At 41.3% G+C, this 27,128-nt stretch overlaps 1 pseudogene; it reads left to right on the top strand.

Annotated features, from left to right (window-relative positions):
• The first annotated feature begins 2,687 nt into the window (after positions 1 to 2,687).
• Positions 2,688 to 27,128, top strand: part of LOC144256132 (UBX domain-containing protein 2A-like) — a 63,105-nt pseudogene continuing 38,664 nt past the window's right edge.

Below are 27,128 nucleotides of genomic sequence, written 5' to 3'. Positions count from 1 at the left end.
TGAAGGTATTGATTACATTTTTGTTTGGTTAGAAGTCGAAAAACCAGATATGTCAAAGTTATATGTAAAAAGTAAAGCCCCACAGGAAATATTTTGATAACATTGGGCTGGGAACATCTTTTCTGTGACATAAGGGTCAGGTACCACAAAGGAAATGACTACTGCTCCTAGGGATACCCAAACCTCCTGAGTCAACTTTCCTTCTAAGACAAAAGACAAACTCCTAGAATTCAAAATGAAATCACCACATTGGGCAGAGAATGTCAGACACATTCAACCTCCCAGTGAACCCATACAAAACACACGATACTGAGGTAGCATTTGCCTCCTTCACACTGACTTGTTCATGGCCAGCACTGGTGAACATGTGGGAGGCATCCCCTGGGAGATGGGGCCATGGACACAGAACTCTTTGTCAACAACCAACGAATTTCTACAAGAGTATACCTTTACCTAGCATGGCTAATGCTGGGGATTAATTCCACCTATGGACTTGGCACCATTTTTCAATATTTCTTTGGAAGACTCCTTCACAGAAGATGTTGGAACAGCAAGGAACTGAAGCCCCCACTATCACCCATGTGGAGGTCTTTGGTGGAGAAATCTGCTGCAGAGAAACCTGTGCAGCTGCTGAGGTGGGTCTGCCTGTGCCCACCGGCAAAGGGGCAAGGAATCTGTTACCTGAAAAAAAAAATGATGCATTCATGATGTCTGTACTGAGATCACCAGTTTTAAAAGGATGTTTCTATAATTTAAACATCCCCAGAAATATATGTAAATGAACCTGTGCAGGAGAATGTGAGACAGACTGAAAGGGCCACAGAGAGACTCATGAGAGGGACCTTGAGTGATTTGCCCAGTCATCAATGATGCTCTCATGGGCAAGAAGTGGGGAATTTTTTCTTAATTAATTGATAAATAATTTTATTATAAAATAATATTCAATCATATAAAACTGCATTTATTAAATTTTATCCCTTTCTACACACACACAAAGTAAACTCTGGAGTTTCATTGTTAAGGGCATTTACTAAAAAAAAGTAATATTTCTTAAGAGTAAACTGCAGGCCTGTATTGGTGTTGCACACCTGTGATCCCAGCAACTCCAGAGGCTGAGGCAAGATGATGGCTGGTTCAGGGCCAGCCCCAGCACAGTAGCTAGGCCAAAAGCAACTCAGTGAGACCCTGACTCAAAAATTACAAAGAAAATATGCTGGAGGATTTTCTATTTGGTACAGTACCTTTAGATTCAATCACCAGCACCAAAAAATGAAACAATACAAAAGAAGAAAGTGCAGAATTCAACATGAACTAAGAATATGAAAGACACAGTCTTCCTGTCATGGAACTATGCCCTCCCAATGAGATATTCATCATTCCTGTTCTCTGCATCCTGTGCAGGTCGGTGTGTTCTTTACTATTGTTATAATAATTATAACAACATGGTAATAAAGGACACTATAATGTTATAAGACTAGTAAATTGTACATGTTTTAGTATATTGGCCACAGTTTTCACATCTCAAGTCTCTTTGTGGAGTTGGCGCCATCATGAGGAAGGCAGGGCTGGCAGCACAGAAGGGCAGAGGTAAGTTAAGATTAGATCACACAGTTCTGGAGGCCACTGTGGTCCCTGGTAAGGAATCAAGGGTCAGAGAACAACTGTATCAGCCCCTCCAGCTCCATAATTCAGCTTCACAGAAAAGCAACCTGGCTCTTCATGAGATAAAGAAAATTACAGGAATTGGTCCCAGCTTAGTGGCAATGATTCCATCCATGGAGCCCCTTTTCACTCAGGGAAGTTCCTTCATGGGAAGGTCAGGAATCAGAGACCACCTTGAATGGGAAGGAGCCAGGTGCAGTTCTCAGCTGCAACAGCAGGACACATTCAGCCTTTGTGAGCAAGAGAGGACTGTATAAAGCATATCAGTTGCTCATGGAAGCTGCTACAAGTTCAGAGCCTTATGCTTGAAAGGCACAACCTCAAACCACCCCTGTGCTACTCTACCAGGGATACACCCCTGCCTTAAAACTTCTTCCAATCTGAAAAAAATTATGCCAAAAATATTTTATATGTTTGCATCTATATGAAATCCTCAGAATATGTCAATTGAAAGAGATCGAAAGCAGATGAAAATTTTCCTAGGCATAGGAATTTGAGGATAGGGATTGATGGGCAAAATGTTTCCTTTAGACACATCTATCATGACTGAATCATTAAAAAAAGAGAACAGGTATACAGACCAATAATGAATAAAGACATTAATTAATAATCAAAAAACTCTCCAAAAAGAAAAGTCCAAAACCACATGGCTTCACTGGTAAATTTTATCAAGCACTTAAGGAAAAATTAAGAAGGATACCCTTGGCCCCACACCGCAGCACACTCTTCAGACTGCACAGAGCTGGCCCTGGCACCCACAAGGCACCCCTCGGACACCAAGGGAGTAGTGCTACATTGGTGTGGTGGGGCCACAGAGTCTGAAAGGTTGTTGGGGCAGCTAAGTGTGGCCCGGGGGGGGCGCTCCAGCCTAGGGGCAGGGGTGGTGCCCCCGAGTTGGGGGTGATTGAGGACCCAACCATGACCCACGCTCAGAGAGTCTTGTTAAATTGCCAAGGTGAGCCTTGAATTTGTGATCCTTCTGCCTCAGCCTCCCCAGTTGCTGGAATTAAAGTAACACAAAGAGAATGAAAGAAGAAGATAATCTTGAAAGTATAAAAGAGAAGTGGGTTTCTGAAACAGGATCCAACAATCAACCTCTTAGTGATAATCAACAAAAAATTGTGAATATTTTGTTGATAGCCTTTTTGAGGAAGCTCAGGAGGTTAGTGCCAAATGCTTGTCCCCCACTGAACAGAAGAAGTAGTAATAAGATGATTATTCTTATAATCAAGTTATGGAAAAATGGATTCACAGTCAATGATGATTTTAGAAGTTATTCTGATGGTGCAAGTCAGCAGTTTCTGAATCTATCAAAAAAAGGGAATTACGATCAGAATTACAAGCAATTTTTAATAAAGAAGAGGTGGATGTTAAAGATAAGTGAACTTTGTGTCTCTACTAAGCCTGTGTTCCAGCCCTTCTCAGGACAGGGTCACAGACTGTGGGAAGTGCCACACCAAAAATTGTTTCTAAAGCAAAGAGTATTGAAGTTGAAAATAAAAATAATTTGTCTACCGTGTCACTGAACAACTTGGAGCCTATCGATAATATACATATCTTACTTAGCCAATGGGAAAAGGATTGTTCAGAAATTCAATACATCTCATAGGATGAGCCACATCAGAGACTTCATTGAAAAATACCAAGGATCTCAAAGAAGTCCTCACTTTTCCCTGGCAACAGCACTTTCTTCAAATTGCGAGATGAGACACTCACAGTGGAAGAAGCAGATTTACAGAATGCTGTGATTATTCAGAGACTCAAAAAAACTGCCAAACCTTTCAGAATTTTCACAGTATTGATTTTTGAGAAAGACAGTAGAAATTTTGCAGCAAAATGATGGTTGTAAGTGAACATGCAAAAATGGGAGAAAGGACATGTCAGATTCACTAGACTTTTGGTGTGAGTGCTATTTAACCCTCTTCTGAATAAAAGAGTTTTAAATAATTTCAAGTTAAGGAAGTAACATGACTAGAAGCTATATTTAATGTACTTTTTCCAGAAGGCTACTCAAAAAAATATACTTTCAAAAATAATTTCATCAGGGCTGAGATTGTGGCTCAGTGGCAGAGCATTCACCTAACATGTGTGAGGCACTGAGTTTGATCCTCAGCACCACATAAAAATAAATAAAGATATTGTGTGTTCATCTACATCTAAAAATATTTTTAAAAAACAGTTCATCAACATACAATATGTTAAGTAGCTATATCATTAAGAATATTAATATGGTATAAACAAATATATTATCTGCTTTAATCATTGAAAAAAAAGAAGGGTACTCTTTAAAACCTTAGAGGAACTGAACTGCAGTAAGCACTTCCAAACTTTATGCCAAAGACAAATGCAGTTAGTACAAAACAACAGCAATACCTACAAGCCAATATCTGTCATCTCCATACATATAAATAACAAAATACAAATAAACTAACTCATAGCACATTCAATTAATCATATACTAGGATCAAGGGGATTTATTCCAGGGATGCAAAAATGCTTCAAAAAACACAATTTAATGAGATAAACCACAATGACCAAATAAATGATTAAATCATATTATGTCAGTAGGTATAGAAAAATTATTCTGAAAAGATTCAACATTCTTTATGATGAATATCCTCCAAAAATCTGGCAAAAAAAGGGATGTAGCACAAGATAACAAAGGTCAAACAGATGAAACTGATAGAAAAATGAAAGCTTTTCCTTTAAGATCAGGACAAAGGTGAGGATGCCCACAATTCAATGACATCAATTCCAAATAGTGCTAGATGTTCCAGCTGGAGGAGTCAGTCAGGAAAAAGAAATGATAGGCATCCAAACCAGGAAGAAAAAGTTGTCTCTGTTGGCAGATGATAAGTTCTGTTCACAGAAAATGCTACAACCTCCACTAAAAACTGTCAGGACTAATTAACAAGTTCAGTCAAGATTTAGGAGACAGAATCCACCTTCAAAAATCACATCAATAATTACACCAGCTAAATTTACAATAGCCAAGCTATGGAACCAACCTAGCTGCCCCTCAACAGATGAATGGATAAAGAAAATGTGGTCTGTATACACAATGGATATTCCTCAACCATAAAGAGGAATGAAATTATGGCACTTGCTGGTAAATGGATGGAACTGGAGACTGTCGTGCCAAGTGAAATAAGTCAATCCCAACAACCAAGGCTGGATATTCTCTCTGATATGTGGATGCTAAACCACAAGGCAGGGGGCAGATGGGAAGTAAAGAAGTTCATTCAATTAGACAAAGGAGAAGAAAGGGAAGGGAATGGAAATAGGAAAGCCAGTGCAATGAATTAGGCATAACTTTCCTCTCCTTATATATGATGTGTAGCTCCACATCATGTACAACCAAAAGAAAAGGATCCTAATTAGAGTAAGTTATGCTTCAGGTATGGATGGTATCGAAAAATACACTCTCCTGACATTTATACCTAAAAAGAACAAATTATAGAAAAGATTATGGGCAGCCTACTGGGGCCGAAAGCAGGGAGTAGGCAGTGCCAGGACTGTCTCAACAGAGTCAGCCTGCTGGGAAGGGTGTGGCAAAGTGCACATGTCCATGAGTTAGGCACCAGCCACCTGGCAGCAGGAATGCCCAGCCAACCTAATCCAGGCAGAGCCCGCCTGAGGTGCTGCCTGGCCACATCCAGCTGGAGACCCCTCAACCCACTAGCCCATGATCCTTGGGAGTGGGACAGGGACAGCCAAGCAGGTCAGAACACAGCATACTTTGTTTGTCACTGATCTCCCTGGGGTGGAGCAGCCTCACCCTGGATCACAATAACCAAGTGCATCCTCATAACTCAAGAAAAGACATACACATTCTAGCTCAAGCGTTTTTCATACTTACTTGATGTGCTCGTTCCTCAGCATCAGCATCTCATGAATATTCCTCCATGTTTTCTGGTATTTTTCTCACTGCTTCTATAATATTCAAAAAATAGATAAAATCATACATATTTTATATTCTCATGAGGATGGAAAAGGGGTCTAGCAGGTGATGTTCCTCTCATGGTGGTCTATGGATGCCACTGTAGACAGTGCCAAGCCTATGATAAGTGCCCCCAAAGACTCAAGTGTTTAACTCTTTCAGTCTGAGGTACTATCTGGACTTGGTGGACTCACTCCCAGGGAGTCCTTACTGGAAACAGGTCAGTAGGAGCATGCAAAGGAAGGGGATATTATGACTCCTGCCTCCTTCCCCTTGGCTTCCTCACTATCAGAATGTCAGCAGCTTCCTCTGTCCTTGTTCTTGCCATGATGGACTGCAAAATTCTCAGGGCCAACTGAACATGGACTGAAACCTCTGAAATAATGAACCAAAATAACTTTCTTTCTTTGTAAGTTGATCTATCCCAGGTATTTCTAACAGTGATGGAAAATTAACAACGCCAATAATGCCAATGGATCAGCAGATGCCAGGGAGAAAAATACAACAAATGGGGTCTTATCATACTCACTTTTCTGAATCTTCTGTTCCTACTCCAAGGTGATGGGGACAGTCCCTTCAAGGCAGCTCCTCAACTTGACTCCATTCCTTCTCCTGGCTGATGTCAACATTAATAATGTGCAAGATGGACATGACCACAATGCTTCTTGCTCATATAGCAATGTGCTGCCAGTTTTTGACACAATGCTCCAAAAACACACATTGCCAAATGCCAATGTCTCAGCTTGGCACAGAATCACGAGCCACCACACAGCTTTGTAGGTTCAAACAGCAATTCTTTATTCCCGATCTCACACCAGCCTCCACACACGCTCAGGGGAAATTCTTCTTCTCCCCCACAATACACGTCCTAAAATACTTTTTCTCCACGAGAACTCAGTGGGAACTCAGGCAGCAGGCACGCCCTACTCCCAGCAGGAATAATCTTCAACCTCCAACTTCCCTAAAACTCCTATTGTCACACCCTAAACCCAAGGACCGGGATACTTCCTGCAGGAATACACCCTAATCCTGGATCCACCCTGGTGATTGAGCAGGGTCACCTTACTCAAACACACAAGCAAGGTCGCAGCAAATTTCCAAGGCAAGTCCATTTAACATGAGGTATACTGGCAAGGATTACGATGCGTCATTCCTACTTGGTAATGGCTCTCAGCAACACATAAAAATAAAAACACTAATAAGTTGAAGTAAGAGTTTCTGGGGAATATTTGCATTTTTTCATTTTCCTGGGTACTGCCACATGGCTTTCCACCAAGGCTGGTCCTGCTAGGCTGTCATGGGTGCAGACGGCTGGGCAGGTGCATGATACTGTCTGGTATGTCTTTAAACATCCTTTCCTGCCTGGGGGAACTGGAGTCTTGCCCATCCATGATCTGGATCTGTAGTTAGGTCTTCCTTCCCATGCGTTATCTCCTATATGTCTGCTACTCCTTCTTCCTTTGCAAAGAAAGTGCAACTTGTGATGAGTAAGTTTTTGCTGTTGAATGAACCCATGGGGGGATTTTGCTCAGGTTTCCGCTAAAATATGAATATAAATACATGCTGGTTTTCCAGGTCATTCATTTTGTTTTGATCAGTTACCTCCTCCCAGTTTCCTTTGGTACTTAAACCATGTAGGTCCTCTTAATTTGTCTTGCTATTTCAATATAAAATTCATGTAAGTCTACTTTGTCCACTAAATACAGTTTTGTTTTATGTCCCAGGAGTTTGAGAACAAATGGCTTTTCTTTTCAGAGCTTTCTCAACAGATTTTAAATCTGCCTCGACAATCAGTCCTCTTTAATCCATATGTTTTTGAGATGAGTGTTTCTTGAATTCTAAATGAAAATTTACTGGTCATGTTATTATTTATACTAATTCTATTAGATCTTTGTCAAAACAGAGCTTTTTCCTCTAATTCTCTGTGTCCTGTTAAGATATGTTTGTGGCCAAATATATAATTATTTTTTTCAGTGGTTCCATGAACATGCAAATAACATGTTGTTTTCTGTTTATTCAAGCAACAATCTACTTACTAAATCCAAGGTATTTATTCTCTTTTAACTTGATCTAATTCTTAGAGAAACAAATTGAAACACCTCCCTATCAATGTGGTGTGTGTGTGTGTGTGTGTGTGTGTGTGTGTTGAACTTCCTGACCTTTCTAAAAGCTTTGGCTTTGGGAATTTGGCCATCATCTGGCTTACTCCATGCAGGCTCCTCACTGCTTTACTTCTGCTGCAGCTTTGCTTTCCACCACTGCATCACACCACATGTTGGGACTGTAGAGTCCACCTGTCTGATGGTGATATTGCCCAGCCTGCCTTGCTTTAATTTGTAACTCTCTGAAAACTTAATTCCTGCCAGCTCTTATTCACCATGTTGGTTCACATACATTTTTTTGTAAATAAAACGTGGCTGGCATTCATTTTTACATAGCATGCTGACACTCTCTCTGTGCAAAGGGAGATATTCTTTCCATTTCCTTTTGCTTAACTATGTACTTTGCCTTGGTCATTGCCTCACAAGTTACTATTTGTTTCCTTGCTAATTTGCCCAGCCCTTTCCCGTGTCTATTGCATCTCCCATCTCTGCTCTTCCAATGAACCTGAAGAAAAATCTAATGAGTACTCTGACTTCACATGCTTTTAGTTATCTCTTTGTATCCCCAATTCTATACCTCCTATAAATAAAAATATTACAATCCCAGTACCTTTGCTATAACTGTTCAACTTGCAGGTCACAAAGTTAATGTGTGCTTAAGTTGCTTTTCCAAAACTGGCAGTGTATTTTTTAGCTCAAAGCAGCTGAAAACCCCAACTCTTTCACTTGGGCCTGCACAGAAGTCCTATGGCAAGCTTTTGAAGTCAAAAGGCCAAAAACCCCACCCTCAGATCATGCTACTGTGAACATTTTTTGAACTCCCAAAAGTGCTTTGTAGATTGCCTATTCACACAGACAACTGAATCCCTTTCCTCAAATTACCTTTCATTGACTTTCTTGTCACATTAATGCCCCTAAACCTCAGGGAGGTGGTTTTGAATCTGCAGTCTCTCCCTACCAACCTTGGCCATCTTATGAATAAACTCTCTTTTGAGCAACTTGCAGATTCTGGGAAAATCACACTGTGAGGAAGGCATGGTTTTGTAACAGGCCTGGTTTTATAACACACAAACCCCTGCCTAGACCTCCAGAAGACTCTCTTTCACCCCTTTATCTTGGGGTTTAGCGAAGGAAAGAGTCTGCTCTTGAACATGTTTTCACTTTGGCCATTTCTTCAGAACTAAGACTAGTTTCTAGGGCAAGTTAACTAAAAGGTTGTCATTCCTCACCTCTCTTGCAGCTAAGAGTGACCTGCTCAAGCTGATGAGAAGGGAGCAGAAGGAATGTGAGGATGAGGGGATCAGCTTGCATGGAGCCAACCAAGCTGTGTGGCACTCTCTTTCCCTTTCCCTTAAAAATCTTCTGAAATTCAGCATCTGGGGCCAGGGACAGACTCAGAGATGGAAATCAGCTCCAGAGAGCCTGGGGCAGAAAGACAGTGAGGTGACTGCACAGGTGCCATCCAGGTCAGCATTGAGCACCACCTCCAATTCTTTTATAGAGAAAGAAGAACTATCCCTCTCTCCGTATCTTCTGTCCTCCTATGATGGTGGTATTTCTGTAGTGGATGGGCAAATATAATTGCAACTGAAGCCCCTGCTTCTTCACTGCATGAACTCAGGCCAGACCCTTCCCTCCTCTAGAACATATATATTCCTGTCTGATCAGGAGGCAGGGCCAAGAATGCCATGTCTATTTCTGTGGATCTGGTGCCTTCACCAGGCTCCCATTCAAGCCCACCTCTAATAGACACAGCACCTCACAGATACTTTGGGGATCCAGCCCTGCCCCCACATCCATGCAGCTGAGAGAAGCTGATAATACTCTCTGGCTTTGGGGAGATGGGACAAAAGGACCACACATTTGAGGAAGGATGGGAGACCTGGGCATGTATTGTGAGGCACTGTTTCTATGCCTGTGCCAATGATAACACACACATGCTATGAACACAAGGCCAGGCTGCACCAAGCAGAGTACATCTGCACCCATCCTGGGCAGACAGTAACGTGGAACCCTGAAGCACCTCCCTGACCAACCCTACCCGGCCTGGAAAACTATGTAGCATCTACCAGAAGGGACTATGTGTAAGTTCCTCTCTAACCATTCACTGCACATTTGGGAAACCAAGGCCCAGTGTCAGGGAGGGACTGGCCCAAAGAACAGGACAAAGGCAGACTCCAGAGGAAAAGGCAGGATCATGACTTCCTAGCTCAGGATTCATCCATCTCCCATAGGATTTCCTTTGGAAAAAGAACATCCATGATCCTAGGGACACCTGCCTGCCTTTGCCATGTAACAATATTTATTTTCAGCCTCTCAATAGATACAAACCCAGAGATTTATACACAGAAACCACATGTGAAGATCAGAGTGTAGGGCAGAGAAAATGGAGGTCCCAGGAGGTGACACAGAAAAGGACAAAGATGCCAGCCATGGTGGTACACAGCTATAATATCAGCAACTTGGGAGGCTGAGGAAGATTGCAAGTTCAAAGTTAACCTCAGCAACACTATGAGAACCTGGCTCAAAACAAAGCAGAGTTGTGGCTGGTGATTATACACCCCTGGGATCACTCCATGAGACCAGAAAAAGAAAGAAGAAAGAGGCTGGAGACAACACTTCCATGGAACAGAGAAAGCCCATCTCCAAGGGCCAGAATTTCAGTGTTGGGAAGTCTCTAAGGTGCCCAGGGATCTGCTTACTCAGTCATCCCAAAGAGAACAAGGTGGGTGGCTCTGGGAGGGGAGAATATTCCCATTAATTTCATTTCAACCCCCTCAAGATGCAGATGAAGAAAGAAGGCCAGGAAGGAAAATGGCATTTTCAAGGTCACAAGGCAAGAGGCTAGGCTTGTTTTTAGCTCTACTCTATATGATGTCCCACCTGTTTCCACATTTTATCTCTACTTTTGTGCATTACAGAGATGTGACAACATGGCTTCTAAGTGTTATGATGCTGCTGCTAGGAAGCAGATGCTAAGATGATGCCACTGGGCAGGGGAGGGCAGAACAAGCCTTAGAGACATGATGACTTCTCCAAGGTCACAAGAGAGGACAGGAGGAGGAGCTAGGTTGAAACCTAGCTGGGTCTCCTCAGAGCTGGGACCCTGGCTGCACCCAGGCCTGTCAAGGGATGTGGGGACATGTTGGGGTTGGCTGTGTACACATATGGAAGTGTCATGGGGCTGGAGGAGGGCCAATAGTCGCCCAGAGGGAGAAATGTCAGCATATCTGGAGGAGGGGTCAAGTCCGGGACCCCAAGACATGACTATTTGCTTTCAAACACACTCTCAGTGACGCTCTGGTGATACTCCTCCAAGTGATACTCCTCAAAGTAGCTCAAGGCCCAAACCTGGTAGCCTTGGTGAGATATGTCCAGGAGAAACCATCACTATGAGTAGCCCTGCAGAGCCCCACTACCTTCCCACTCAGTATGGGGGAAGAGGCCTAAGGCAGGAGCAGCTGGGGTAGAGAGATTGTGAGCCTGGTGTCCTGTCATGGTCACTCCCAGGACAGGGTTGGAGGTGGGGTATGTGAGTGTCCAGGATACATCCTGGGCCCCCAGGGTCATATACTGTCCTCCCAGGGTAAAAGCCTGGAACAAAGAGTCTGTATGAGGTCTGGGTTCAGAAGGTCACAAGGGGAAGAAATGGAGGCCAGAAGGAGCTGGGGCTCTCTGCCAGCTACCAGGCACTGTCTTCCATGCTTTCCACAGGTTATCCTCCACAAGCGCTGGAGCTGCAGCATAAGTTCTATATCAAGAGAGGAAGAGCCAGGGCCAAGCACCACTGGGCAGGAGCTGGGCCTCAGGGTAAGTATGGGACACAGGGGACTTCACTGACAGAGCTATAGCAGAACAGACTCAGAGCACAGACACCACCAGGACCACCTTCCTGGGAGGGCTGGGAGATGTAGGGCATAATCCTACACCATGGGGAATCTGAGCGCCAACTCCTCACCCATCCGCACCCTCTGCAACCTTAGCCTTGGACTCATCCAAGGTCACTATTCCCATATTTGTGACAATATCAGAACAGTGACACAAACACTATTACACTTCAATTCAATTTGCATTCTGTCATCCAACTAATTAAAACTCCTATAGACCCAGGTGTCCAGGTGACCTGACTGTCCTTTCACACACTCTCAAAGTCTTACACATCATCAGGATTAGTAGGGCTGCATTTACCCAAAACACCAGGAACATGGGCCAATTGGTCCATTTCTCTGGTACTTGTGTCTCAAAAAACACACCCCAGACTGTGAAAGCAGGTGCTGGGGTCCCAGGGCCTCACCACCTTCCAGGGGGACCTGGTTTCCACAGTCATTCAGACTTTCAGGGCTCTAGGACCTGGACCTCATTCCTCCTGAAGCCATTTCAACAGTACCACAGAGAATGAAGTCTTGGCTGTCATCACACAGGGACCCTCCTGTCTGGGATGATCCTGTTTTCTCACCTCCAGAAGGTGATGTGCTGGTGGGACATATAGGACAATGCTCTTATTGCATGGAGCTTCCACCTGAAGCTGCTGTGTTTCTAACTATCCCCTTGGCAATCCCACTTTGAACTCAGCCAGCCATTCTTCTACTGGGGCTCTCCTGTCCCTCTGTGGGACAAGACTCTATGTGCTTTGGATATTGCACTAAACTCCATCCCCAGACACTTCTGGTGAGTCAGTTTGGCACTGACTCTATGTTTCCTCTGTGTCCCAACCAAGAAGGCACAGGTGGCTCCAAAGGTCTATGATACCTGCACGGTATGTGTGTTCCAGGCATATTCCCTGGGGAGCCTGGTGGGAGACCCTGGAGCTTGCCTTCCTCTATGATTCATCCTCTTTGGCCTCCACCATCGAGTTCCTCCACCCAACAGGAGATGGACCTAATGTTGGGAAGGTAGGCCCTGCCCAGGGTGACAGGGTCACATAAAACTAAGTCCTGGAACTGAACCTCTCTGTGCTTCAGCCTGCTTCTCTGAACAGTGAGGTGCCAATAAAACCAACATCATGGTAAGAAAGGCCAGGCCTCTCATACTGCTTCCCTCCCTTACTTTTTGGGTGGTCCCCTCACTCCTTGACTTGCCTCACTATCCACTTGGTAGTATCCACAGCCAAGTCACTATGACAGGGCCCAACATGGAGGACCAAGGCCACCAGGCCCAGCATTGAGAGAAAAACCTGGAGTCCATGGAGGATCAGCAGAAGGTAAGAAAAACTGAGGTGGGGGAATGAGTGTGTCACAGTGGGACAGGGATGGTCATGCAGAGCATATCATCCAGGAATGGGTGGGGCAGGAGCAATGAGCAGAAGGGCTGTCACTGTCTGTGTGCATTCTAGGAACACTGCCAGGGTGGTTTGTGTGTGGAACTGTGTAAAAGGCAGTGGGAAATATATTATCCCTGGAAGGAACAGGGATAGTCTCTTGATCTGTACTCCTCTTGCAGCTGCAGGGCAACCTCTGGTGCTTGTGGAAACTCCAGCTCAAGTTCCACCACGTCCACTACCTGAGAGAGAGCTGGCGCTAAAACACCTGCAGACCAACAACCCCTGCTGGCCCCTCAGCCAGCACCACTTACTGAGACCAACCCAGAGTCTCCCTTCCTCTCCCCTGCCATTTATTTATTCCTTATTTTTATTTTCTGTGTTTATGTTTCTAGTATAATTAGCTTCTTTTAAAATTAAAGATTTTATTCATTTTTAAAATATTCAATTTATTGGCATTAAGTGCATTCTCTAAACTGTGCACTAATTACCACATTTTCCTGAATTTGGTATCCATTACCACTCCCTCCCCATCTTTGTTGTTGTCCTCAGCCACCCCTCAGCTTTCTAGTCCTGTGATATGCCTAGCCTGCATTTTTTAAACCAGTGCAGTCTAATTTCTCCTGGGCCGCATAATGTTGGAAGGGACTATTTAAGTTTCTTAGATGGGTAAATGCCATTCAGGTCTGCTTTTTTGTTGTTGTTGTTTTGTTTGTTTGGGGTTTCTTTTTTGTTTGTTTTTTGTTACTGGGCTTGAAACCAGCAGCACTTTACCACTGAGCTACATCCATGGTCCTTTTCCTTTTTTATTTTGAGACAGGCTCTTGCTCCATTGCTGAGGCTACCCTAAACTTAAACCCATTTGCTCAAAGCAGTGTTGTTTGGAAGTAGAGAAGTAGGAAAAAAAGAAGAAAAAAATAAAATGCCTGGGGAAAAGAAAAACCCCTTTGTACCAGTTACACCAGGGAACACATCCAGCAGGGAAAAGCAACAACGTCCAGCTCCATGTCATGAGGGAGGTAAATCTCAATACCAGTGCTGAACAAAACAGTATGCAGAGACATCATTTATGGTAATAACAAGCCAACAAAATAATAAAGCACTTAACTTACTTATCATTACAAACTACTGTGACACATAAGGTTTAAGAAAAGAAAAGAAACCCCAGCTCAACTTCCATAACCACCTGAACCACCTGAGAGAGCACCAGGGTCAGAAACACCTTCAACAGCAGCTTCAGGCCTGTGGCTCCTAGTGGCCCCATAGCCAGCATTACCCACTGCACACCCCCTTACACCTGTTCCAATACCAGAGTTGCCATTTCCCTCTTCACCCTTTTATTTTCTTCACTTATATATATATTTTATTCAAACTATTTTATTTTAAAAATTAAGATTGTTTTTAAAAACATTCAGCTTAGTGTCTTTAGATGCATCTGGTTGTCCTGTATCTGGTATCCACACCCACTCCCTCCCCTCCTCCCTCCTGCTAGTCTCCAGGGAACACTCATCATTCTCTCCCTGTGATTTTCCTCTTCTGGGTTTTTCACATCAGTGCATTCTGACTTCTGTTTGACCACATAATATGTTTAGGGACTGTTTATGCTTGAATTTCCATTGAATGGTAAATCCCATAGAGATCTAAGATTTTTTTCCATTTTTGTATTATTTATTTTTGTTTTCTTTGTTTAATAAGTACTAGTATTGAACCCAGAGAGATATTAACACAGTGCTACATTCCCAGTCCTTTTGTTTTCTGAGATGCAGTCTCACTAATTTCCAGAGGATCTCCCCAAGTTCAGGAAACTGATCTCCAACTTTCAATCCTCAGCCTCCTATGTCATTTGGATATAGTTATATGCCACACATCCAGCAGGTCTATGTTTATATGCAAAAAGAAAAATTCTTAGGAAAGACTTTCATAACATTGAAGTTGAAAGGTTTTTTTTCTGACTGAAGGGTCACAAGTCACAAAGGAAATGACTGATTCCTTATGGAAAAACAAGAAGACCATAGATACTTAGAAAGACAAATCACAACTAGCAAAGTGTTCCTAAAAAGTCTAGGCTGATAAATGGTTACTATCCCAGAGACACATAGAAGATAAGATTGTTAATCATTTTTCTAGTGGAACAAAGGACAAATTCTCACAATTCAAAGGGGAATTACTACCCATAATAACTGTTTAAGATGGTCTGAATATCTGAATGTCAACACATATACTATTGAGATGCCGTTTGTCCCCATTGAGTGGGCAGGTTTTCAGGCTGGTGCTGAACAGTCCTGGTGAGAATACAGAGGCCTGGGCAGATCCCTTAGGAGATGTGGCCATGGGGACTCCTCTCAGAATCATTTGGCAGCCAGCAGAATCAGGGAGGAAAAAGAAATCACAGGCATCCTAACCAGGAAAGAAGGAGGAAGGGCCGTCTCTGTTGGCAGAGGACAAGTCCTCTTCATAGAAGATGCTACAACCTTCTCCAATAAATCTGTTAGAACTAATTTCAGTCAAAGTTCAGGAGACATGATCCACCAGAATAAATCAGATGCATTTTCATATCCTTAATAATCAACTGTCAAAAAAAGACCCAAATAATAATATTCCATTTACAATGGCAGCAAAAGAAACAAAATACTTAGAAACAAAGTGACACAAATGTATTCAAAGAAAGTGAATTAGTACTACCACTTAACATAAAAATTATAAAACACTGGGCTGGGGTTGTGGCTCAGTGAGCACTTGCCTAACATGTGCGAGGCACTGGGTTCAAGTCTCAGCACCACATATAAATAAATAAAGACCCATCAATAACTAATAAAATATTTTTTAAAAATTATAAAACAATGATGAGAAAAACTGAAGACATATATGGATAAAAAGGTATAGTGTACATATGGATTAGAAGAATAAATGTTGTTAAAATGTCCAGGCTACTCAAAGCAAGAGATTCAGTGACATTTCTGTTAATCTATCAAAGGCAATTCTTTTTGATATGAAAAGAAAATCCTTTAATTCACATGGCACCAAAAATGGTCATAGTTTTTTCCTCCTGAGAAAAAAGAACAAATGAGGGGCATTACAGCATGTGATTACAAGTATATTGTAAGACTCTAAATGTAGTCAGACATCAACATGAAAGCTGACACAAGGAAGAGAAGAGAGAATACCACATGAATATGGAACACAGGAGAGGGCTCAGATATCAACCCATGCACACAGAGTCAATTACTGAAAAGACACCAAAACAATCGATAGGGAAGTGACTCTCTCATCCACGTATGGTGCTGGGAAAAGAGGATATTTACATGCAAAGGAGTGAAGTGGACCTGTATCTTAACCAGTACATAAAAGTAAACTAAAAATGGATTAAAATCACAGAGACCAATCCACATAAATCTGATTCCTGACCAAGGTGCCAAAAGCACACACTGTAGAAACAACAGTACCTTTAGCAAATGCTGTGGGGAAAACTGAACAGCCATATGTAGAAGAGTGAAACTACATCCCTGACTTTTACTCTGCATAAAAATAAACTCAAAGTGGATCAAAGACTTAGGAACTGGTGCAGAAACAGCAAAAGTGATACAAGAAAACATGGGGGCACCATTCCAACACACTGGCAAGAGCACTGACTTACTTAATATGACCCTGAAAACTCAAGAAATAAAAGCAAGAACCAATACATGTGACAGCATTAAATTACAAAGCTTCTTCACAGTAACAAAAAAAATTAAGAGTGTGAAGACAGCCTACAGAATGGGAGAATATGTTTGCCAGATACTCTTTCAACAGAGGATTAATCACCACAATATATAAAGAACTAAAAAAAAAAACCCACCTGATAACCCACTTATTAAATGGGCAAAAGATCTAAAGGGACATTTTACAAGAGAAGAAATTCAAATGGCCACCACATATATGAAAATATGTTCAACATCCTTAGTATAATTAGGGAGATAAAAGTCAAAACTACACTGATATTTCATACTACCACAATCAGAATGGCAATCATCAAGAATACAAATAAGGATAATTATTGAAGATGTGGAAGAAAAAGCATGTTTATACATTGTTGAGGGGACTGCAAATTAGTACGACCACTTTGGAAAGCGGTATGGTGATTCCTCTAAATGGAATCACCGTACGGCCCAGCTTTCCCACTTCTTGGTAGTTACATAAAAATACAAAATCAGCATACTACAGTTACTATTACAGTTGCATACCAATGTTTACAACAGCACAATAGCCAAGTTACAGAACCAGCCAAGTGCCCACCAATAGACAAATGGATAAAGGGTAGAAATTCAGCCATAAAGAAAAATGAAATTATGTCATTTTCTGGTAAATAAATGGAACAGGAGAACATCATGCCAAGTAAAATAAGTCAGACTCAAAGTAAGGGTCAAATACCTTCTCTCATAAACGGAAGTTAGGGTGGGACAAGAAATAAGAAGAGGGGATCTTCCAAAAATAGAAGGGAAAGTAAAAATAGAAAATCAAGGGTGAGAGAGGACAAGAGGAAAATGGGAAGAACTAGGGAATAAATTTGATCAGATTATACCATTTGCATGTGTGGATATATCTCAATGCAGTCCAATTTTATATATAACTATATTGCATCAATTAAAAGAAAATCAATAAGAGACTGAGAAGATGGTAGAAGAGGGCAAACCAATGATTCCCAGTCTCAATGAACAGAAAGGAGGCAGTGAAAGAAAACCAGAATTGAGAGATAGGTGAAAACTTAAATGTTCTAAGACTCAGTATAACAAAGTCTAAGACCTGGAGAGATTTGCAGACTGGTTATCACAGTAGAAAATCAGCACACAGTTCCCTGATCCCAAAGCCAGACCAGGGTGGGGTAAGGGGTAAGGGGCAATAGAAAGAGAGAGGGAGTAGAAATTTACTTAAACTCACCCACTAAAAACATTTGGAAAGGCAGATAAAAATTTAAGTGTTATGGGAACAGCAGGGTCCTTATAACAGATCAAAGATTAAAACCAAATTGTGAAAGGAAAGCTGAGCCAGGGGTTCACAGCCATCTCATGACAGGACATCTTCCTATGTCCAGACAGCTGCAAATGAAACCAGAGGGAAGTCCCCTGTAGTGGGACCTCATAGGAATAGAGCAAGAAAGAAGTTCTAGAGGAACCATTAGTAGCCCCCAAATCACTGAAACTCCCTCTTCCTCCCCTCCCCACAAAAGAGTGGGTGGGGCTGAGTGGCCTGTGCTGGGAAGTGCACCTAGCCCACCACTCTGCAACACAGGCAAAGGCAGGGAGAAAAAAACAAAACAAAACAATACAGCAACAAGAACAACAACAACAAAAAATCTCTGTGCAGCATCCACTGACCCAGACAATGACAAAGCTGCAAAGCAACTGTGGGCCTGAGCAGAGGAAAATGTATCCCTGAGGACCACAGCAGCACCAACCATGACATTGAGGGGAAGCACTGTTGAGAAGCCCAGGGACCATCCCCTTGATAGTCCATACCAGAGGGAAGCTGTCTGAATATCCAGTGATATAACTTAACTGATTGCCAGGTGGTGGCAGCTGGTGGGAGGTTCACAACAAAAGGGAAGTGGCTCCTGTGCCCCAGCAACGATGGAGAGACCCACAGACAAAGAAAGATGCACATCTTTCATTTGGGTCTAAACCCCAATGAAACCCAAACCAAGATCCAAAAAGAATTTTCTTCACCTTGGCATGATTTACTATAAATAAATTTATAACTTTTTCACTTGAATAATAGTGGTTATGCTAATAGTCAAGATTCAACACATGTGACTGTGTTTTATCTACTGGTTTAACTGAAATCAATCTTCATATCCTTATTTTAGAGGCTCTAGTTTATAGCTGCTCCTCTTACCCTTTATAGTGATCTTCTTCAGTTATCTGCTACTACCTCAAGCATAGATACTTTCCAAATCATCCTTCCTTCCTTCCTTCCTTTTCCTTCTTTTTCCTTCCTTCCTTCCTTTTCCTTCTTTTTCCTTCCTTCCTTCCTTTTCCTTCTTTTTCCTTCCTTCCTTCTTCTTCCTTCCTTCCTTTTCCTTCCTTCCTCCCTCTCATTTCTTTCCCCAATCTTTCCTCTTCCCCAATTTTAGCCCTCATGTAAGATTATACCAATTTTAGTAAATTGAAGAACTAATCTTGACCTATTCCAGAACTTCACTACAGCTTAGACCTGGATTTGAGGAACTGTGGACAACAATGTCATCATTGTGTTTCTCATAAGGTTGAATAGCAGGAGGCTTGGTTCTGAATGATTGTAATATTCAGGGTTCGGTGGCATTTCTCAAACTTTTGCTGATATTGAGATCAACAAAAGTCTCATTTTGACTTAAAGTACCAATATCTGGATATTCACTCAACTCAGAGCTCTTAAAAGAAAGAAGCTCACAAAGTAGTCCCTTTTTAAAAAAACGACAGCTATCACAACAGATGGATAGACATACAAACAATATGAAAAGGCAAGGGAATAAAGCATCCCAAAAGCCCATAATTTTAACAATTGATCCCATCAACACTGCAGTGGAGGAAATGTCAGAAGAATTAGAGAGTTCATAGTTAAAATGTTGTACGAGCTAAAAGAAGATATAAGGAGTGAAAATAAAGAGGGATTCTGGAAAAAAAAAGCTGAATGGAAATCCTGGAAGTGAAAGACTCAATAAGCACATTAAAAACTCAATGGAAAACACCACCAGCAGACTAGACCACTTTGAAGACAGATTTGAGGTCTCATAGACAAAGTAAATGATCTTGAAAATAAAGTGGACCATGAAGACAGAATGTTCAGAGACCATGACCAAAGAAACATCACACTAATTAGAGAAGAGCTGAAATTATTTCCTATAAATTAGGAACAAAAGAATATGTGTATTCAATATACTATTGAAAGTACTAGCCATAGAAATAAGAGGTGACAAGAAAATATAAGGCATCCAAAGAGGAATGAAGGAGGTCTAAATATCCCTGTTTGCAGATGACATAATTTTATATACATAAAATTCCCCTCATTACAAACATCTGGGCTGCAGGCAGCCCCTGATTTCCATGTCTTCTGGCTTCTCAAGGCTCCCATCAAGCTGGCTACATATGGAGGTAACAGGAAGAAGCTCTCAAAAGACTAACTCAGGGAAGGAGAGAGGTGTTGCTAAAACCCAACAAATCAGCCACAGTACAGAAGACATGGGGATCTTTCGGCATAATGAAAATAACAGCAATCATTAGGTAGCACTGATGCCAAGTACCAAGCTGTTATGAATATGAATAATGTGCTGATACAAAAACCAAATACTCAGGATCAACTCTAATACTGCAGAGCTTTCAGGATAAAATCTGTATTCTAGACTTTTATTCAACACAAATTTTTAATTTTTATTTTTTAAACTGTGGGAAAGGCATGTATCATAAAATTTGACCATCTTTACCATTTCTAAGTGTACTGTTCAATAATATTAAATACATTATTGCGCAATAACCACCTCTGCCCACCTCCAGAACTCTTTCCACTTGTAAAGGTGAAATTCTGAACCAACAGTGTACAAGGGTCCCCACTGATCCATAGCCATGCCAACACTTGTTCTCTAGACTTCTTGCCAAGAGCCAGCCTAACAGGTGCTCAGTGACACCTCATTTTGGTTTTGAATCTGCATTCCCAGCCATTAGTGATGCTGAGCACCTTTTCATACCTATTGGTAACCTGTCACTTCCTTTGCCCAAACGCCAAGGCAGGCCTTTTCCCCACTATTAGAGTCATCTTAACCCCTGTCAGATGTGTTTTGTAAATATTTCCCCCACTTTGGACATTGCCCTTTCATTTTATGGATGGATTCCTTTGCTTTTTGTAGCCCTGCTTGTTTAGTTTTCTTCTGTTGCCCATCCTGTTGGTCTCATGTCCAAAAAACCATTGCTAATTCCCATATCAAGAGATTTCCTCTCGGTTTTCTTCTGAGAGTTTCAGGACTTACATTTAAGTCTGTTTTCCATTTCAAGTTCCTTTCTGTGTATGGAACATAAAATAAGGGTCCAATTTCATCCTTCTGTGTGTAGGTGCCCAGTCTCTGCAGCACCGTGTACTGAGGAGACTTTCCTTTCCCTCTCATGCACTTCTGTCTCCTTGTCAAACATGACTTGACCCCATGTGTGGGTTGAAGTCTGGGCTCTCAGCTTGGCTCTGCTGGACTGTGTGCCTGGTTTTGTCCCAGTGCCATGCTGTCTTGATATCCTGGCTTTTCATAGTTGAAATCAGCAAATGTGATGCCTTGGAATTGTGTTCTCAATTTCCTTTGGGGTGTTACCTTCACACTCTGCAATTTTACTAAAATTATAAGTTCTAACAATTTTCTGTGTGACATCTTCAGGGTTTTCTACATATGTGTTATGTCTTCTGTGAAGTGATATATTTTATTTCTTTCTTCCCCATTTGGATGCCTCAATTTCATTTTCTTTCCGTATGCTTCTGGCCCAGAACTTTCACTATTATATTGAATGGAAGGGAAAAGCATGTGTCCTGAACATTTTGCCAATTTTACCAAACAAGCTTTTACTATTAAATATGATGTTAGCTGTGGCTTTTCATGTAATATCTTTGTTGAGGTAGTTTCCTTCTAATCCAACTTTGTTAACTGTAATTTTTTTTTTCTTCTTAAGATAGTGTTGAATCTTTTCAAATGCTTCCTATACTTCAGTCTGCTAATGTCGTATACTGATTGATGGTCACATGTTGAGCTATTCCTGTGTTCCTAGAATAAATTATACTTGGTCACATTATACAGTCACTTTAATAAGCTGCTGAATTGCACTTGCTAGCATTGTAAACATTTCTACACCAGGATTCATAAGGGATAATGATTTAGAATTTCCTTCTCTTGTCAAGAGGCCAAGTTATTGCTGGCCTCTCAGAATGCATAAGGTGTATTTTTTTCTTCTTTGAATTTTGGAAAATAAGGCTGGTAATGCTTATTTAAACATTTTTTATAATTTTATTAGTTTTAGATAGGACACAATACCTTTATTTTTATGTGGTGTTGAGGATAGAATACAGTGCCTCACACATGCTAGCTAAGCACTCTGCCACTGAGCCACAATCCCAGTCCTTATTTAAACATTTGATAGTTTTTTAAATATTTATTTTTTAGTTATATGTGGACACAATGTTTTTATTTTACTTTATGTGGTGCTGAGGATCAAACCTAGTGCCTCATGCATGCTAGGTGATTGCTCTGCCTCTGAGCCACAACCCCAACCCTGATAGACTTCTTTAGTGAAGTCATCTGGTTCAGAACCATCCATGTGGTTCATTTGAAATTCTGGTCTAGAACTTTTCATTGGAAAGTTGTTTTGGATTACTAGTTTAATCTCCTTGTGATTTTTATGTGTATTCTCATTTTTTATGATTTCTCATGATTTCGTTTTAGAAGGTGGTGTGCTTCTTGGAATTTCAAATTTACTACCAGTTATTCAATTTATTGGAATAACTTTTGCATACTTTTCTCTAATAGTATGTTTTTTGAGTCAGGGTCTATGTTGAACATGATGACACTGACCTACTGGGTTCAAGTGATCTGTCTGCCTTAGATTCCTGAGTAGCTATGACTACAAGCATCCCAATTGTGCACAGATAAAATTTTTTACAAATGTAAAGTGAATAGTAATGTTCTCACTTTCATCTCTGATTTTAGTAATTTGAATCTTCCTTTTTATTATATACCCAGATATAGGACTTTCACTTTTGTTGATCTTTTGAAAAACAATTTTCGTTCACTAGATTTGGAAATTGCTTCATTTATATGCCTACTCAGTATGCATTCAGAGTTGTGATATTTTAAAAATGCTAGGCTCTAACAAAATTCTTCAGTGAAATTTGGTAGAACATTAATAGATTAATTTATTCCTTATATATCATCATAAAAATTGGAATAGCAAATAATAGCATTGAAACTTCAAAATGTGAACCAAATCCCTTTGTAAATATTTATATGCTATAAATTATTGTACTATAGCCATACATTGAAGTGGAATAAATTATCAAATTCCTTTAAATATGCTCTCAAGGTATGCTTTGAAATAAATGACCCAATATACATGTATTAAATTTCTTCTTCCACATCATTTGTTGGCATTTTAACAACTCCTGATGTAAAGGTTAAAAGTACAATGGAGCAAGAAGTGCTTCCATAGAAAATAGAAGGTCCCTTTTCTCTTGCATATGCAAGGGTGAGATTTTTGTCTGCCACAAAATTTATTGTGCTTATGTGGTCCTGACAATGTTTAGTTCCATAGGTCACAATCTTCTGGCCCCTAAAGTAGAGCCCAAATTTCACTGTCTTGCTGTTGAATCCACTAAGAACATCTACTGAAAAACAGAAAAAAAAATCTTGATGTGAATTAAACCTTTCATTATACGTTAGATTTCAGAGTATTTTTTTTCCTAGAGAGGTTTTAATTTGCATGAATATGAAGGATATGATATGTATTTGCATATTAGCTTTGTCTTTATAAAAATAATATAGTTTTTTAAAAACTGATGTTTTATTGTGCTGGATCAACATTCCAGAAACTTCATATTCATTTACTTGTTAATTGCATTGACAGATATTTGTTATAAATATGCCTTGGAAATGCTAGGATACAATACAGTTAAAAATGAAAATGGGTACTTATTAATGGTTATTTAGTATTTGGTTTCAAACATATTTTGATTCTCATTATTTAATAATATTCAGTAATCTATATATCCATGTCCTCTAACTATTAAGCATTCTCTCATTTCTATCTATTATATAGAATTTTAATTTACATGGCTCTCTTCTCTTTGAGGGGATGTAATATGTTGTTATTATTAAATTTGTTCTAATTTTTATACATGATGGTAGAATGCATTTTTTAGAGAGAGAGAGAGAGAGAGAGAATTTTTTAATATTTATTTTTTAGTTTTCAGTGGACACAACATCTTTATTTTTATGTGGTGCTAAGGATCGAACCCAGTGCCCCACGCATGCCAGGCAAGCATGCTACTGCTTGAGCCATATCCCCAGCCCAGTAGAATGCATTTTGACACATCATACATAGATGGAGTGAAACTTCTCATTCTTCCAGTTGTACATGACACAGAGCTGCACCAGTTCTGTAATCATATATGCACATAGGATAATACTGTTGCTGTTTTTAATAGGCTTCATTTGTTGGAGAAGTTTTAGGTGCACATCAAAATTGGGAAGAGATTTCCTATATATCTCCTGCCTACCACAGGCTCCCAGTTGTCCACATCCCCCACCAAAGTAATGTTTCTTACAACAAACATATTTTATTCTTGCTATCCTACATTCAATGAGTTTGGACAAATGTATGATGATATGTATCCATTATTATTGTATCCTACAAAATAGTTTAACAGCCCTAAAACTCCTTTGCCTCACAGATTCAGTCCTCAGCCTAATCCCTGGAAATCACTGGTCCTTTCCTTGTCCCTATATTTTTGCATTTGATGAATGTCATATATCAGGTAACATATACTGTGTATCTGTTCACATTCTAATCAATTTTTACATACAACTTGGATGTATTTATAAATTTTTATATCTCATTTAATCTAAGTAGCTTGTATATTTACTAGGAAAAAATTAGGCTTCATGACCAAAATAAATTCTGTATTTCTTTTGTTGTTCCTAATTATAAATGGGCTTATGAATTTTATGGGGGTAATTTCTAACCATTTTGGAAACGCATTGAAGTATTATTGTCATGAAGTGAGAAGCATCTAACAGCTCATGTATCAGACAGTTTTTTATTACTAACTGAAGCATAAGTGATTGTTATCAGTTTACTTCAAGGGTCAACGTAAGTGGGCCACAGGGGTCTCACATATTTAGAAAACCTGATTTGGAGTGTGATTGTAAAGTTGTTTTGGATGAAAGAAACGTGAGAATCAGTAGACCAAGAAAAGCAGGTTGTCCTGCCCATCAGGAGTGGCCTCATCCAATCAGTTGAAGGCTTGGATAGAGCAAAACACTGAGTAAGGGTGAACTGCTCTGCTCCTGCCCAACTGCCTTTGAGCCATGACAGTGGGTTACATCTGCCTTCAGATGTGAACTGGAATATTAGTTCCTGGGCATCAACCAACCACCTTCTCACCTCAACTACACTATTGGCTTTCTTGTGTTCAGGCCTTTAGGATCAGGCTGGAATTCCACCATTGGTACTCCTGAGACACCAGCCTGAGGACTATAGATCTTGGGACACATCAGCTTTCAAGATCACATGAGCCAGTCCAGAGTCTGTTTCTCTTCCTGCGGGTACAGACCATAGTGTCTCAGGGATACAGAATTTCCAGAAGGCAAGACCTTCTCCTCTGGGAATCTGCCCCATAGCCAGAGGCACCATCCTCCTCCCTCCCTCACAGACAGGACAGTTCTTACAGGCACCTTGTACCTCACAGGGTGTAAATTCAACATGTCTGGAGACAGCCCATCTGTGTATTACTACAGCCCCCCCCACCTTGCACCCAGGTGACCAACTCAAGCAAGCACACTGGGAAACCTACTTGTCAATTCAAATTATGTCCCAATCCTGGACAGAGGGTCTTCTGGTAAACAATGGCAACTCCTACTTCAATGCACCTTTCACATCCCCTAGTGATTTCTATGGGTTGTGCCCCATAGAGGCACTCCCTAAATAGACCAGCTTTCCTTTGCCCTTCTGCCTCACGATTAGGGCAGGTGACTGAGCCAGACTCCCATCAGTCAGGATAAAAACCAAATATAGAGCAAACATCATGGAATTCAACCCACAAAGTTGTTCTGCTTTTACCTTTTCTTGATTTCACTGCGTGCATGCCGCAGCTACCCAGAAACCAACCAGCTCTTTGTCAATCATTAGCTGTTCAAAGGGAAGAGTCCAAGTGGGGATAGAATCCAGCAGTTCCACAGGTTGCTCTGAAGTCAGTCCTAGGGAAAAGACCAAACTGCTCAGGAACATGTCAACTAACTCTGCATCTCCTGAGAGTAGGTTTCTGCACAAGCCTTTTCATTTATTACCAGCCCTCCCCATTACAGCATTTCTCCAACATCACCTAAGGCATCATGCATATTTTGTGTTTCAGGGATATTTTCTGTTCTTCAGTTACAAGGGCATTTTCAACTAATAGCAATGGAGTAATTTGTTCTGAATGAAAGTTCTCTTGATCAAAGTTCTATCAGTTATCATTGGGAGGTGCTCATAGGTTTTGTGCAAGCACCTGGTTACACTGTACCCAGCACAATCTTATAAAGGATCTGTCTATTCCAGTACTCCAGCGTCGAGCCTATGCTCTTTAAATCCCATTCCCTGTGTGGGCTCAAGCAATCATCTTGTTCAAATTTAGAACATCTGAGAAAATATGTGAGAGATCCAACATGGCGGCGGGCGCGGAGAGATCAAGTCTCTGACCTCTTCAGCTGCTCAGGCATAGGGAGTCTTAAACCGTCTAAATGCTGTATGCTCAGGATCACTAGGCAATGCTGAGCTGATGTGGATCTGGGGTGAACAGTCTGTGCCTCTCAGAACACACACTGAGCCCAGATCATCTGAATTCAAGCTCGCCTGCGTCTCACAAACAAACTGCTATGACTCAGTACTAAACAATCCCGCTGAAACAACTGGTCGGCCCTTCTGAACATGCGGAGGTTAATACCAACCGAGCCTTCATAGGCAGTGGCCGCAGGATTGAGACGGGGCTTGGCAGAGCCAGTCAGGACCCACCCGTTGCATTGGTCACCAGGCAAAGGGAACAAACTGTCGCCATTTGCATGGGATACCACCATCGCAGAGATCTGACATCACCAGAATGCAGGGGAGGAGATAACTTCATTGAAACCAGCAGCGGCAGGTGTGTAACCCCCTAGCCTTCCCCCTCAACACAGCGGGGAAACCTCAAGGGCTCCTCCCAGCTCTCCCGTGAGCAGGATAGTCAGACCAAGGGAATCAGGAGTGGCACGGTACCCGTGGCGCAGGACCCTGGCTACTGCTCCCACCAGTGCTGACAACTGAGGTCTCTTGCACCAGCTACGGGGGCGTGGCTACCGAGAGCAAGCAAAATATGCTGAGGGTTCTCAGCCCCAAGCTCTACAAACTTAGGGTCTGAGGGGATGACAAACAGGGAGAGTGTGCCCAGTCGTTTAAGAAAA

This window comes from Urocitellus parryii, chromosome 7 (genome assembly GCF_045843805.1).
Source record: "Urocitellus parryii isolate mUroPar1 chromosome 7, mUroPar1.hap1, whole genome shotgun sequence".
NCBI classification, from domain to species: domain Eukaryota; kingdom Metazoa; phylum Chordata; class Mammalia; order Rodentia; family Sciuridae; genus Urocitellus; species Urocitellus parryii.
This window is presented reverse-complemented; position numbering and strand designations above follow the sequence as displayed.